General features: G+C 43.5%; 1 protein-coding gene across 2 annotated transcripts in view; it reads right to left on the reverse strand.

The window, feature by feature from the left end:
- The window catches only part of LOC126425132 (organic solute transporter alpha-like protein), a 329,608-nt gene extending 320,421 nt beyond the window's left edge, over positions 1 to 9,187 (reverse strand). For both annotated transcript variants that reach the window (XR_007576266.1, XM_050088074.1), the window contains exon 1: positions 9,007 to 9,187. The gene's annotated coding sequence lies outside the window, so the exon portion shown is untranslated. The remainder of the gene's footprint in view (positions 1 to 9,006) is intronic.
- Between the last annotated feature and the right edge of the window lie 6,559 nt (positions 9,188 to 15,746).

Consider the following 15,746-nt stretch of genomic DNA (forward strand, 5'->3'; position numbering starts at 1 on the left):
ATTTAGCCTGGCTTCCTGAGTCGGATGTAATGCTTGAGCATCGCACGACACCACAAAACGTTGTAGGTAATGTATAGGAATGTCTTCAACTTTTGTAGTCCTGTCTTACTCAGTTGCGTGTAATATTACGGTATATTGATAATTTTTACTTATGGACCGTCTGACAGCAACTGAATAAAACACAATTTTAGTGCCATACGCGTTTCGCCTCTATTTTCTGCAAGGCATCATCAGTGGCCTGGAATATGTACATATGTTAGCTATTTTATTTACATTTTTGTCACTGTGCCTATAGGTTATAAACAGTTCTGGTGGTTGGTATTTCCTATTAAGTAGTAATGTTTTGAACTGTACTTACAGGTTGCGTAGACAGTTTCTTACATATTACGCTCCTGTTGCATTTTTGGTCTTGTTCTTCTTCCTATGAGCGCCAATTTGCTGTTTTTCCGCATTCCACAGCATTATGCACTGAACGCTTGTTTCAATGCAATGTTTTGGTTTCTGTTGCCGACTGTCAAATGGTTTTGCCAAAGATCGAATGTTATTGCCGTGTGTGTGTGTGTGTGTGTGTGTGTGTGTGTGTGTGTGTCACGGATACTTCAATAATTACACTCGAAAGTTTTGGCAATAACATTCGATCTTTGGCAAAAACATTTGACAGTTGGCAACAGAAACCAAAACATTGCATTGAAACAAGCGTTCAGTTCATAGTGCTGTGGAATGTGGGAAAAAACCGCAAATTGGCATTCATAAGAAGAAGAACACCACCAAAAATGCAACAGGAGCGTAATATGTAAGAAATTGTCCACGCAACCTGTAAGTACAGTTAAAAACATTACTGCTTAATAGGAAATACCAACCACCAGAACTGTTTGTAACCTACAGGAACAGTGACAAAAATGTAAATTAAATAGCCAACATATGTACCTATTCCAGGCCACTGATGATGCCTTGCAGAAAATAAAGGCGAAACACGTATAGCACTAAAATTGTGTTTTATTCAGTTGCTGTCAGATGGTCCATAAGTAAAAATTATTAATATACCGTAGTATAGGAATGTTTTTACTTTAACACTTATCAAGGTAAGTCCTGGTGATATCCAGTCTTCCGACCGAAAGAGTACATCATCTGTCGGCGGGAGAAACCTGCAAGCAATGCTACTGATGTCACCCCTTTTCGAGTCGATCTCTCTCTGAGCTTTTGACGTGACAGTCCATGGCACTTTCCAGATTAAATCGATTCGCAACGAAGGCGCTCCGAGACAGAATCTCTGGAACGAGAAGAGGAGAGAAAGCAAAGTGAGGCAGGAGCGCAAAATGCATCTCCAGAATGGCGCAAGATGGCAGGTGTTTCATGAAAGTTGCAGCACATTAAGAAGGGACAGCGAACGTATATAGATAGAGGCAGCATGTACTGTCAAAGGTTTGTTTGACTCAGGGAGATGGTCACGAAAAAGTTGAATTGGTAGTCTTTTTGAGATATATGCGCCAAGTATCCCTCGAATGGTACTTAGATATTTTCAAGAGCCAATATTAAGTGAGGAATCTAGAAAGGTACAACCCCAACATATCGTTCCAATAAGAAGAGTGACGACAAGGTTAGGCTCATTACAATGGAAGTGATGGGTGTTTAACTACTCTAATCGTACTCCACTCGCGAATGGAGCCGGCAGAAACCACCATACGTGCTGCAATGGAAAGTAACCTACACCGTTTAATCCACAGTGGTTTGCATAAAGTGTGACCTCCTGGAAAGACACGGTAGGATGTAACTTCCAACATGTACACACCCGACTAGTATGTACAAGGGCTATTCGCAAGGAAACGAACGATCCGTGGCGAAATGGAAACCACAGTGAAAATCACAACTGTTTTATTTGCAACAGTTAGTTACACTTTCCAGGTACTTCCCTATGTAGTCGCCGCTCCAACTTCGACGTTTATCGTACCGCTGTAGCCACTTTCCAGTACCCTTGTCACAGAAGACAGCCTCCTTCCTGACAGTTTTCTACGCTGGACTGAACCTCGTTGTCTGAGCCAAAATCTTGTGTCCAGCGGCAGCGGTTCATTTAAGCAGAGATGAATATCAGACAGAGCCAAGTCCAGGCTATATCATGGGTGATCGGACACTTCCCATCAAAAACTCTTTAGGAGAGTTCTCATTGACCGTGCAGTGTGGGTCTGAGAATTGTCATGAAGAAGGAAATGCATGACATATACGCTACGTGGGGTTGCATGAATTCAGGCGAAATCTTTCGATAGGGACCCATACATGGCGGGAAAAGGTAACGGCCTTGCCGCACTGGATACACCGATTCCCCTCAGATTACCGAAGTTAAGCGCTGTCGGGCGTGGCCGGTAGTTGGATGGATGACAATCCGGGCCATCATGCGCTGTTACCATTTTTCGGGGTGCACTCAGCCTCGTGATGCCAACTAGGGAGCTACTCGACCGAATAGTATCTGCTCCAGTCAGAGAAAACCATCATAACGGCCAGGAGAGCGGTGTGCTGACCACACGCCCCTCCTATCCGTATCCTCCGCTGAGGATGACACGGCGGTCGGATGGTCCCGATGGGCCACTTGTGGCCTCAAGACGGAATGCTTTACATTACATGGCGGGAAAAACTATTTTCTAGGCATCTTTACGCGCTCACTGTGTACTCAGAACTGAAAAGAGCGACGTGTCACTATCTACAGTCATACTAGAGCCACAGCCTGATACATCTGTGTACTGTGCAATCTGGTTTCCTCGCGACCGATCGTTCTTTACTTTCCGAAAAGCCCTTGTAGATGATTAGGGTTGCAGCTGAGGAGCGTTTTCACAAAACTGAACAACAAAATTTCCAAAAAATGAGTTATACATGTATTCGTGTACTTCTAAATGAATCCATTACAGTGTAGATATTTTATGAAAATTTACGATTTGCCTGTTCAATCTTACACACGAAACTGTAAAATTTGTCCAAAATATCGACGTATACAAAAAACTAGTTTTCCAAAATGTGAACATCTACTGCTTGTCGTAGGAAATTTGACAAAATAGCTCACTTATTCCAATCAGGGGTCACAGGTACATGCCTCCTGATAGGATAGTTGTGATAGGATATATGATACCATTAAAAAAGGAATTGATAAAATTTGAAACCATCACACTATCGTGAGTTTCTGAGCCACCATGGTAGGTGTATGGTTCAGGGCTAGGACTGGTATGCATACGATTTCAACACCACTGCTATCAAAATTAATAGCTACCATTCAAAATGTCTCCAGTAGAGTTCTTATATATAAGTAATGCTATCTTCGAAGTCCAAACATAGTACTTTCCCCCTTCGATCATTGCTGACGTGAAGAAAACTAACAGATAGCTTCAAGGACATTGGTTAGTCAACTGTAACGAAACCTACAAACCATGTGAGTGACAAAAACATCTACATCTACATGGATACCCTGCAAATCACATTCAGGTACCTGGTAGAGGGTTCATGAAACCACATTCACAATTCTCTATTAATCCAATATAGTATAGCGCGCGGAATGAATGAACACCTATATCTTTCCGTACGAGTTCGGATTTCCCTTATTTTATCGTGGTGATCGTTCCTCACTACGTAGGTCGGTGTCAACAAAATATTTTCGCATTCGGAGGAAACAGTTGGTGATTGGAATTTCGTTACAAGATTCCGTCGCAAGGAAAAACACGTTTTTTAAAATAATGTCAGCCCAAACCCTGTATCATTTCTGTGACACTCTCTCCCATATTTCGCGACAATACAAAACGTGCTGTCTTTCTTTGAACTTTTTCGACGTACTCCGTCAGCCCTATCTGGTAAGGATCCCACACTGCGCAGCAGTATTCTAAAAGAGGACGGACAGATGTAGTGTAGGCAGTCTAATTAGTAAATCTGTTACATTTTCTAAGTGTCCTGCCAATAAAACGCAGTCTTTGGTTACCCTTCCCCACAACATTTTCTGTGTGTTCCTTCCAATTGAAGTTGTTCTTAATTGTAATATCTAGGTGTTTAGTTGAATTCACGGCTTTTAGATTAGACTGATTTATCGTGTAACCGAAGTTTAACGAATTCCTTTTAGCACTCATGTGGTTGACCTCACACTTTTCGTTATTTAGGGTCAACTGCCACTTTTCGCACCATTCAGATATTTCTTCTAAATCGGGGGAACGTCAGAAATCACTTCTGTTTTACTTGATGACTTTCCGTTAATTACAACGAACTGTGACCTCTCTGACAGGAAATCACAAATCAAGTCACGTAAAGAAACTAGCAGATTTTTTGATACATCATCAGAAGTAGCCCGATAGTTCTATGGGAAAGCGCTACAGTGTAGCTGTGATCATGACAATGAAAATAGTGATCTACTGTAACTTAATGAAACAATTTATTAAATCATTTGGTTAGTATACTAAAATAAAGTAGAATATTACTGCTATAAAGCGATTAATCTGTATATCTTCAATTTTTTTAAATTAACGATATTTAGACATTTTTATTTGTAACTAGATAATAAAAATGTTTTTCCACTGCTGTATAATGTATCCACAGTTTATTTGTGAAATACAATTTTGAGAAACATCAGCAATGTATATAGTTTAAGTATTTCAATAAATTGTTTCTAATTATTTTTTTAAATTTTTTTTTGTAGATGATGAATTTGTGAAAATGATCTTCAATCCTCCGTGACAAGTAGAACAGCAATAATAATACCTTAGTTCGTTCATGTTTAGGATTGTTCGCAGGACTGGTAGGATATATAGCGGGGGGAGGGGTGGGATCGGTGTCAGATGTTGACTTATCACTGTGTAGGGCACGGAGATGTCGCGTAGTCGTGTGAGACAGCGTAATCAGCCCCTGGCAGAGATTTGACACGTGTAGGCGCCGTCTCCACAGCCATCACTTAACATATGACGGTGCTCAAGCCCCTTATCGTATCAGGTCTGGAAACAACACTAAACACGAACAGTTCTAACGCACTCTGGTGGCTGTTTTACCTATCGCAATGGCCAATGGTGTACACGTGCACGAAGTACACTGACATCTGAGAATGCGTTCTGGGCGCCTCACTTCTCTTGTCAGACAGTGTACATAAAATAAGTGTCGTGGCATCTATTAATAATTATCTCATTCAAATTAAGTGGCAAAAAAGAACTGCACCTTCCTTGCGTGTTTTTCAGGCTACAAATAACCGTGAATAAGCATCAGAAGTTGTTAATTTATGTCTAGATTTCGTGATTCTAGAATTTAGTTTTGAGGATCTCAAAGGAAGAGTTCGTTGGTCCCTCTTCTCTTGCCGTATGCAGTAGGCTGGAGATAACACTACAACGTCACAATTCGGCACCAATGACGAGGACATTCAGATGTGGCCGATCACAAAGATGACTTGATTTGGTGAGAGAGTGGCTCAATCACAGCAGAGTGTCGGTGGAGTTTGAGTTAACGTTGCTAGGAGTGGCTTATTAGAAACTGGCAGTGAAAGTGTCATTAGTCACAGTTAATGAATGAAAACTGCTTGAAAAGGCAATTAGTGTCAATAGATACGGGCACAATAGATGAAAGTATACATTATAGGTAGCATGAAACGGTGGTCTACAGCGATAATACTGCTACAGACTATCCATTTGTGACGTTACAAAGCCATGTTTGGTTATCGCACACGTCACGGAGTAAGTATTAAGTCTTCCTATGGGATCCACGCCACTAAGTGTTAAAATCGTGAAGCCTAGATATGGATTAATTACTGATATTCGTTGCTATTTCTTGTCTGCAATAAATACAAGGAAGATGCAAGTTCTATACGCTATGAAGACTGAATGAAATAATGACACAGCATAAGACATTTCAGTTCAAAGGCCTAATGGCAGGACAATACGTAACGGCCACGTGCACATTGGTGCTACGTTCATCTCAGCCAACAGAGACTATTTAGCACACACTATATGGCTATCGCTTACATTATTTCAATGGCGTGAACAACAGTGCTTAAATTTAAAACTTTTTTGCGATATTGTTCCTGGAAAACCAGCAATCTATTGATGTATTATATTTAAGTCGTGATCGCACTTAAGCTGTTAATTTTTAACTTTGGAACACCAGTTTCAATCTGCTTAGAAGATCTAAAAATGAAAATCATCTGATATACATTCCTGGATGACACTAGCAATCGCTTGTGTGGAGCAGGTCTCTCTGTACAGGTATGGGGAACAATAGAGTGTTGCTTACGAGTTGCCAGCTGGTAATGAACACCAATACTTACAGTCGGCGCGGGTACAGTTTACATTTGACATGCCGATGTGTACTGACCTTTGTGGTAGTGGGGTGTACATCCGGAAAGTGAAGCGACTTTTAACACTGTCGCATAATATGCTGTACAAATTCAAAATCAGATCCGATGATGACAGCACAGCTCAGTCGGAACGGGTCAACCAATAAAATGCTTACGTAGCAATCTTGGCTTTTAAAGTTTTCTTCATTTACCATACATCGCAGACCATCCCCAGACTGACCAGATCAGGCATATATGATGTACAGAACACTAAAAAGAAGGTTTTAGTTTGTTATTTTACAAAATTTTCTGTCACCAATCACAACGCGATGCTGAGTGCTATTTACTGTGTCTGGCAGTTGACAACATTCTCAACAATAGAAACAACAACCACGACGACCACATTGGTGTTGGCAGTGTGAACGTACCTTTTCACTGCTGGATAATAAAAGCACTCCGTCTTGAGGCCACAAGTGGCCCATCGGGACCACCCGCCCGCCGGGTCATCCTCAGCTAAGGATGCGGATAGGAGGGGTTTGTGGTCAGCACACCGCTCTCCCGGTCGTTATGATGGTTTTCGTTGACCGGAGCCGCTATTGTTCGGTCGAGTAGCTCCACAATTGGCATCACGAGGCTGAGGGCATCCCGAAAAATGTCAACAGCGCATGGCGGCCCGGATGGTCACCCATCCAAGTGCCGGCCACGCCCGACAGCGCTTAACTTCGGTGATCTGATGCATCCACTGCGGCAAAGCCGGTGCCACTGCTGGATAATATGTTGTACAAATTCAGAAGCATAGAATCCGACGAAGAAAGCATAGCTCTGTCGAAACTGGCTAGTCAATAAATTCCTCTTTTCGCGATGTTGGCTTATGAAGTTTTCTTCAGTTACCATACATCGCAGATAGCGCGCAGACTGACCAGGTCAGGAATATATGAGGCACAGAACCATAAAAGGAAGGTTTCAGTTTGCCGTTTTACAAAATTTTGGTCACCAATCACAAAGCGATGCTGAATGCATATTTGTTGGTGACATCATTCTCAACAACGGAAACAACAACAGCGAGAATGACGATGATAACAACAAAAACGATGACGAATTGGTGCTGCTTGTGTCAAAGAACCTTTTCACTGCTAGATAATCTACATCTACATTTACACTCCGCAAGCCACCCAACGGTGTGTGGCGGAGGGCACTTTACGTGCCACTGTCATTACATCCCTTTCCTGTTCCAGTCGCGTATGGTTCGCGGGAAGAACGACTGTCTGAAAGCCTCCGTGCGCGCTCTAATCTCTCTAATTTTACATTCGTGATCTGCTCGGGAGGTATAAGTAGGGGGAAGCAATATATTCGATACCTCATCCAGAAACGCACCCTCTCGAAACCTGGCGAGCAAGCTACACCGCGATGCAGAGCGCCTCTCTTGCAGAGTCTGCCACTTGAGTTTATTAAACATCTCCGTAACGCTATCACGGTTACCAAATAACCCTGTGACGAAACGCGCCGCTCTTCTTTGGATCTTTTCTATCTCCTCCGTCAGACCGATCTGGTACGGATCCCACACTGATGAGCAATACTCAAGTATAGGTCGAACGAGTGCTTTGTAAGCCACCTCCTTTGTTGATGGACTACATTTTCTAAGCACTCTCCCAATGAATCTCAACCTGGTACCCGCCTTACCAACAATTAATTTTATATGATCATTCCACTTCAAATCGTTCCGCACGCATACTCCCAGATATTTTACAGAAGTAACTGCTACCAGTGTTTGTTCCGCTATCATATAATCATACAATAAAGGATCCTTTTTTCTATGTATTCGCAATACATTACATTTGTCTATGTTAAGGGTCAGTTGCCACTCCCTGCACCAAGTGCCTATCCGCTGCAGATCTTCCTGCATTTCGCTACAATTTTCTAATGCTAGAACTTCTCTGTATACTACAGCATCATCCGCGAAAAGCCGCATGGAACTTCCGACACTATCTACTAGGTAATTTATATATATTGTGAAAAGCAATGGTCCCATAACACTCCCCTGTGGCACGCCAGAGGTTACTTTAACGTCTGTAGACGTCTCTCCATTGATAACAACATGCTGTGTTCTGTTTGCTAAAAACTCTTCAATCCAGCCTCACAGCTGGTCTGACATTCCGTAGGCTCTTACTTTGTTTATCAGGCGACAGTGCGGAACTGTATCGAACGCCTTCCGGAAGTCAAGAAAAATAGCATCTACCTGGGAGCCTGTATCTAATATTTTCTGGGTCTCATGAACAAATAAAGCGAGTTGGGTCTCACACGATCGCTGTTTCTGGAATCCATGTAGATTCCTACATAGTAGATTCTGGGTTTCCAAAAACGACATGATACTCGAGCAAAAAACGTGTTCTAAAATTCTACAACAATGTGTTGTGTAAATTCAAAAGCATAAGATCCGATGCTGAAAACATAGGTATGTCGAAACCGGCGATCCGATAACATGCTTTTTAGCGATTTGGCTTGTGTTTCTTTTTTTTCAGTTACCATATATTGCAGATCGCCTCCCATCAGGAATATATGAGGTACTGAACCCTAAAAAGGTTTTAATTTGTTATTTTCCAAAATTTTCTGTCTTCAATCACAACGCGATGTTGAATGCATATTTGTTATGTCTGACAGTTGACATCGTTCTCAATGACGAGAGTGACGATGACGGCGACTACGACACTGTGTCGGCGTTGCGAACGTACCTTCCCACGGCCAGCGGACAGTCCCGGCAGGCAGAGTGCGGAGCTCAGTAGCGACGTCTTCGACCCGAACGCTCGCTGGCGGGCCTCTTCGGTGGCGCGCGGACGACCGACTGGAGACGGCTTCTGGTGGCGGCAGCGGCCAGCTCTCACTTTCACTCGCCGTCGCGGCGGCCGACTCCGTGTCGGCCCTCCGCCGCAGACAGCGCCACGAGGCAGGAGGTACAGGGAGGGAGGAGGGAGGAGGGTGGAGGGAGGAGGGTGCGTGGTGAGGGGCGGCCGCCGTAATACAGACGGCGACGCCGGCGCAACCCGGCCGCGGTCAACAACCTTGGCGACCTCCGCCGAGGACGCGCGTCGCCTAGCGGATTAAGCCGGCCACACACGTAACTGCTTCACAGGCAATCGTGCGCAAATTACGAGGTGCATTCAAGTTCTAAGGCCTCCGATTTTTTTTTCTAATTAACAACTCACCCGAAATCGATGAAACTGGCGTTACTTCTCGACGTAATCACCCTGCAGACACACACATTCTACACAACGCTGACGCCATGATTCCATGGCAGCGGCGAAGGCCTCTTTAGGAGTCTGTTTTGACCACTGGAAAATCGCTGAGGCAATAGCAGCACGGCTGGCGAATGTGCGGCCACGGAGAGTGTCTTTCATTGTTGGGAAAACCAATAGTCACTAGGAGCCAGGTCAGGTGAGTAGGGAGCATGAGGAATCACTTCAAAGTTGTTATCACGAAGAAACTGTTGCGTAACGTTAGCCCGATGTGCGGGTGCGTTGTCTTGGTGAAACACGCAGGAAGGAATTTGTTCTTCAAAACATTTTCGTAGGATGCACCTGTTACCGTAGTGCCCTTTGGAACGCAATGGGTAAGGATTACGCCCTCGCTGTCCCAGAACATGGACACCTTCATTTTTTCAGCACTGGCGGTTACCCGAAATTTTTTTGGTGGCGGTGAATCTGTGTGCTTCCATTGAGCTGACTGGCGCTTTGTTTCTGGATTGAAAAATGGCATCCACGTCTCATCCATTGTCACAACCAACGAAAAGAAAGTCCCATTCGTGCTGTCGTTGCGCGTCAACATTGCTTGGCAACATGCCACACGGGCAGACGGGTGGTCATCCGTCAGCATTCGTGGCACCCACCTGGATGACACTTTTCGCATTTTCACGTCGTCATGCAGGATTGTGTGCACAGAACCCACAGAAATGCCAATTCTGGAGGGGATCTGTTCAACAGTCATTCGGCGATCCCCCAAAACAATTCTCTCCACTTTCTCGATCATGTCGTCAGACCGGCTTGTTTCGGTTTGTTGTCACACGATGTTCCACCTTCATTAAACTGTCGCACCCACGAACGCAGTTTCGACACATCCATAACTCCATCACCACATGTCTCTTTCAACTGTTGATGAATTTCAATTGGTTTCACACCACGCAAATTCAGAAAACGAAAGATTGCACGCTGTTCAAGTAAGGAAAACGTCGCCATTTTGAGTATTTAAAACAGTTCTCATTCTCGCCGCTGGCGGTAAAATTCCATCTGCCGTACGGTGCTGCCATCTCTGGGACGTATTGACAATGAATGCCGCCTCATTTTAAAACAATGCGCATGTTTCTATCTCTTTCCAGTCCGGAGAAAAAAAAATCGGAGGCCTCGTAAGTCACGTCCCCACACGTCTGAGTTACCCTTCTACAGGGTGTCCCACATAAAATCGGTACGCCTCAAGTGTAAGGCTGTCGTATGTTTTCTGCTGAGTGAGGCGCGAAGGCTGATGCGCGAAGCATTCAACCACTACCACCTTCTACTTCTACTTGATTACTCTGCAATTCACAATTAAGTGCTTGGCAGAGGGTTCATCGAACCACAATCATACTATCTCTCTACCATTCCACTTCCGAAGAGCGCGCGGGAAAAACGAACACCTAAATCTTTATGTTCGAGCTCTGATTTCTCTTATTTTATTTTGATGATCATTCCTATCTATGTTGGTTGGGCTCAACAAAATAGTTTCGCATTCGGAAGAGAAAGTTGGTGACTGAAATTTCGTAAATAGATCTCGCTGTGACGAAAAACGTCTTTGCTTTAATGACTTACATCCCAACTCGCGTATCATATCTGCCACACTCTCTCCCCTATTACGTGATGATACAAAACGCGCTGCCCTTTTTTGCACCCTTTCGATGTCCTCCGTCAATCGCACCTGGTAAGGATCCCACACCGCGCAGCAATATTCTAACAGAGGACGAACGATTGTAGTGTTAAGCTGTCTCTTTAGTGGACTTGTTGCATCTTCTAAGTGTCCTGCCATTGAAACGCAAGCTTTGAGTCGCGTTCCCCACAATATTATCTATGTGGCCTTTGCAACAGAAGTTGTTCGTAATTTTAACGCCCAGGTACTTAGTTGAATTGACAGCCTTGAGAATTGTACTATTTATCGAGTAATCGAATTCCGACGGATTTCTTTCGGAACTCGTGTGGATCACCTCACACTTTTCGTTATTTAGCGTCAACTGCCACCTGCCACACCATACAGCAATCTTTTCTAAATCGCTTTGCAACTGATACTGGTCTTCGGATGACCTTACTAGACGGTAAATTACAGCACCATCTGCGAACAACTTAAGAGAACTGCTCAGATTGTCACCCAGGCCATTTATATAGATCAGGAACAGCAGAGGTCCCTTCCTGACAGGAAATCACGAATCCAGTCGCACAACTGAGACGATACCCCATAGGCCCACAGCTTGATTAGAGGTCGCTTGTGAGAAACGGTGTCAAAATCTTTCCGGAAATCTAGAAATACGGAATCAACTTTAGATCCCCTGTCGGTAGCGGCCATTACTTCGTGCGAATAAAGAGGTAGCTGCGTTGCACAAGAACGATGTTTTCTGAAACCATGCTGATTACGTATCAATAGATCGTTCCCTTCGAGGTGATTCATAATGTTTGAATACAGTATATGCTCCAAGACCCTACTGCAAACCGACGTCAATGATATAGGTCTGTAGTTCGATGCATTACTCCTATTACCTTTCTTAAACACTGGTGCGACCTGCGCAATTACCTTAGCAAAAGATCTTGCTGAAAACCCAAGGAAATTCTGGTCTTACGTAAAATCGGTAAGCGGGTCGAAGGCTTCCATCCAGTCACTCACTGATCAGTCTGGCCTGGCAACGGAAGACAGCAAAACTAAAGCTGAAATTTTCAATTTAGCATTTGAGAAATCTTTCACGCAGGAGGATCGTACAAACATACCGCCGTTTGAGTCTCGTACAGATTCCCGTGTGGAGGACATAGTGAGAGACATCCCTGGGGTTGTGAAGCAGCTGAATGAGTTGAAAATAAATAAATCGCCAGGTCCTGATGGGATTCCAATTCGGTTTTACAGAGAGTACTCTACTGCATTGGCTCCTTACTTAGCTTGCATTTATCGCAAATCTCTTGCCCAACGTAAAGTCCCGAGCGACTGGAAAAAAGCGCAGGTGAAGCCTGTATATAAGAAGGGTAGAAGGACGGATCCTCAAAATTACAGACCAATATCCTTAACATCGGTTTGTTGCAGGATTCTCTAACATATTCTCAGTTCGAATATAATGAATTTCCTGAAGACAGAGAAGTTGCTGTCCATGCATCAGCATGGCTTTAGAAAGCATCACTCCTGCGAAACACAACTCGCCCTTTTTTAACATGATATCTTGCGAACCATGGATGAAGGGTATCAGACGGATGCCATATTCCTGGATTTCCGGAAAGTGTTTGACTCTGTGCCCCACTGCAGACTCCTAACTAAGGTACGAGCAAAAGGGATTGGTTCCCAAGTATGTGAGTGGCTCGAAGACTTCTTAAGTAATAGAACCCAGTATGTTGTCCTCGATGGCGAGTGTTCATCGGAGGTGGGGGTATCATCTGTAGTGCCCCAGGGAAGTGTGGTAGGTCCGCTGTTGTTTTCTATCTACATAACTGATCTTTTGGATAGGGTGGATAGCAATGTGCGGCTGTTTGCTGATGATGCTGTGGTGTGCGGGAAGGTGTCGTCGGTGAGTGACTGTAGGAGGATACAAGATGACTTGGACAGGATTTGTGATTGGTGTAAAGAATGGCAGCTAACTCTAAATATAGATAAATGTAAATTAATGCAGATGAATAGGAAAAAGAATCCTGTAATGTTTGAATACTCCATTAGTAGTGTAGCGCTTGACACAGTCACGTCGATTAAATGTTTGGGCGTAACATTGCAGAGCGATATGAAGTGGGACAAGCATGTAATGGCAGTTGTGGGGAATGCGGATAGTCGTCTTCGGTTCATTGGTAGAATTTTGGGAAGATGTGGTTCATCTGTAAAGGAGACCGCTTATAGAATACTGGTGCGACTTATTCTTGAGTACTGCTCGAGCGTTTGGGATCCGTATCAGGTCGGATTGAGGGAGGACATAGAAGGAATCCAGAGGCGGGCTGCTAGATTTGTTACTGGTAGGTTTGGTCATCACGCGAGTGTTACGGAAATGCTTCAGGAACTCGGGTGAGAGTCTCTAGAGGAAAGGAGGCGTTCTTTTCGTTGAATCGCTACTGAGGAAATTTAGAGAACCAGCATTTCAGGCTGACTGCAGTATAATTTTACTGCCGCCAACTTACACTTCGCGGAAAGACCACAAAGGTAAGAGAGATTAGGGCTCGTACAGAGGCATATAGGTAGTCATTTTTCCCTCGTCCTGTTTGGAAGTGGTACACGAAGAGAAGATGCTAGTTGTGGTACGAGGTACCCTCCGCCACGCACCGTATGGTGGATTGCGGAGTATGTATATAGATGTAGATATAGATGTAGATAGAAGGACTGATTTTTGGACAACATGATTGCGGAGATGAAGCAGCGATTAGTATGATTAATAAAATTATTCAAAAACAGTCTTAATCGCATTTCTTATTATTATACTGCCAACCGGTTTCACCCCGGCGTAGGGCTTATCTTCTGGGCGTTTACACTGTGAAATTATAGATATCCGTCAGAAAGACTCTATTATACACCAGCGAAAATTACGTAAATTTAAAATATGTTACCCATTGGTCGACTCCTGTCTACATAACAGCAGTAAACTATGCGACACTAACCCTTCGTATGGGCTTAAATAGCGTGCTGAGATCACGTGAATAGACGGCAACACCCCCAGCGGCGATCAACGGCATTTAATACAGTTTATTATATGTAATTGCTAGTCACCTTGGTTTAACATAAATTTAAGTGACAGTAAATAACAGAAAACGGAACCATACCATTTAAAAAGAATTACAATTATAAAATAATAACAAATGTTCCGTAGTCAACTCGTAAAATTCGTAAAAGTATATTACATAATGTGCCATAATATAAATTGAAACAATTTGTGACACAAAAACTGGTGTCGTCTTGTATTATATCTATTCGTACATTTACGTAGAAAACATTTGAATCAATTTACTAAAACGGCTAATATAGAAGGACTACAAAGCCTGTGGTGTGGACTTCGTGGCCATAGATTATTATTTTATAATTGTAACTCTTTTTAAATGGTATGGTTCCGTTTTCTGTTATTTACTGTAACTTAAATTTATGTTAAACCAAGCTGACTAGTAATTACATATAATACACTGTATTAAATGTGGTTGATCGCCGCTGGTGGTGTTGCCGTCTATTCACGTGATCTCAGCATGCTATTTAAGCCCATACGAAGGGTTAGTCTCGCATTGTTTCCTGCCGTTATGTAGACAGGAGTGACACCACCAGCAGCCGACCAGTGGGTAACATATTTTAAATTTACGTAAATTTTAGCTGTTGTATAATGGAGCCTTTCTGACGGATATCTATAATTTCACAGTGTAAACGCCCAGAAGATGACCCCTACGTCGGGTTGAAACCGGTTGGCGGTATAATAATAATAATAAATGCGATTAAGACTGTTTTTGAGTAATTGGAAAGGACTGACATTTACAGGCTCAGGTTGTAGGAGTAGTGTGACTGATGTGGTCATGTGTTTGGTAGGAGGCCATGGAGCAGTGGACTGTGCATCGTTGTGTGTTTGCTTACGATAATTTTGTCTGTAATAATGAGTCTATTCTTGCAGTTCAGTGAGAGTTTCGTCACCATTTCAGTCTTGCGGGACATGGCAGTGTGCTTACTCGCAATACCGTATTACGGTGGCCTGAATCATTTCGTTTTAAAGGAACAGTGATGAACAGAAAACCGCCAGTGGCTCCTCGCTCAGTACGCACTGCAGGAAATGTTGGAATAGTTCGGCAAGCCATACTCTATAGTCCTCGTCAATCTGCCAGAAAATGTTCTGCTGAACTGCGCGTCGGTATTTGTTCAGTAAGCCGTATTTTGCCTATTGATCTAGGATCTCATTGCCGGCCTCTGTGGCCGAGCGGTTCTAGGCGCTTCAGTCCAGACCCACGCGGCTGCTACGGTCACAGGTTCGAATCCTGCCTCGGACTTCGATGTGTGTGATCTCCTTAGGTTACTTAGGTTTAAGTAGTTCTAAATCTAGGGGACTGAGGATCTCAGATGTTAAGTCTGATAGTGCTTAGAGCGATTTCAACCATTTTACGACCTCATTCCTAAAAATTTGTGATGGTGCCTAGAGATCACGTATACTGGCTAAATTTTTCTCGAGAAATGGAGGCCGTACTTGAACAAAATGACAACATTGTTTTGTTTATGAGTGATGAACTTTATTTTCATTTGAACGGCATAGTAAATC

The sequence above is a fragment of the Schistocerca serialis genome, chromosome 10 (assembly GCF_023864345.2).
Source record: "Schistocerca serialis cubense isolate TAMUIC-IGC-003099 chromosome 10, iqSchSeri2.2, whole genome shotgun sequence".
In the NCBI taxonomy this organism is placed as follows: Eukaryota; Metazoa; Arthropoda; class Insecta; order Orthoptera; family Acrididae; genus Schistocerca; species Schistocerca serialis.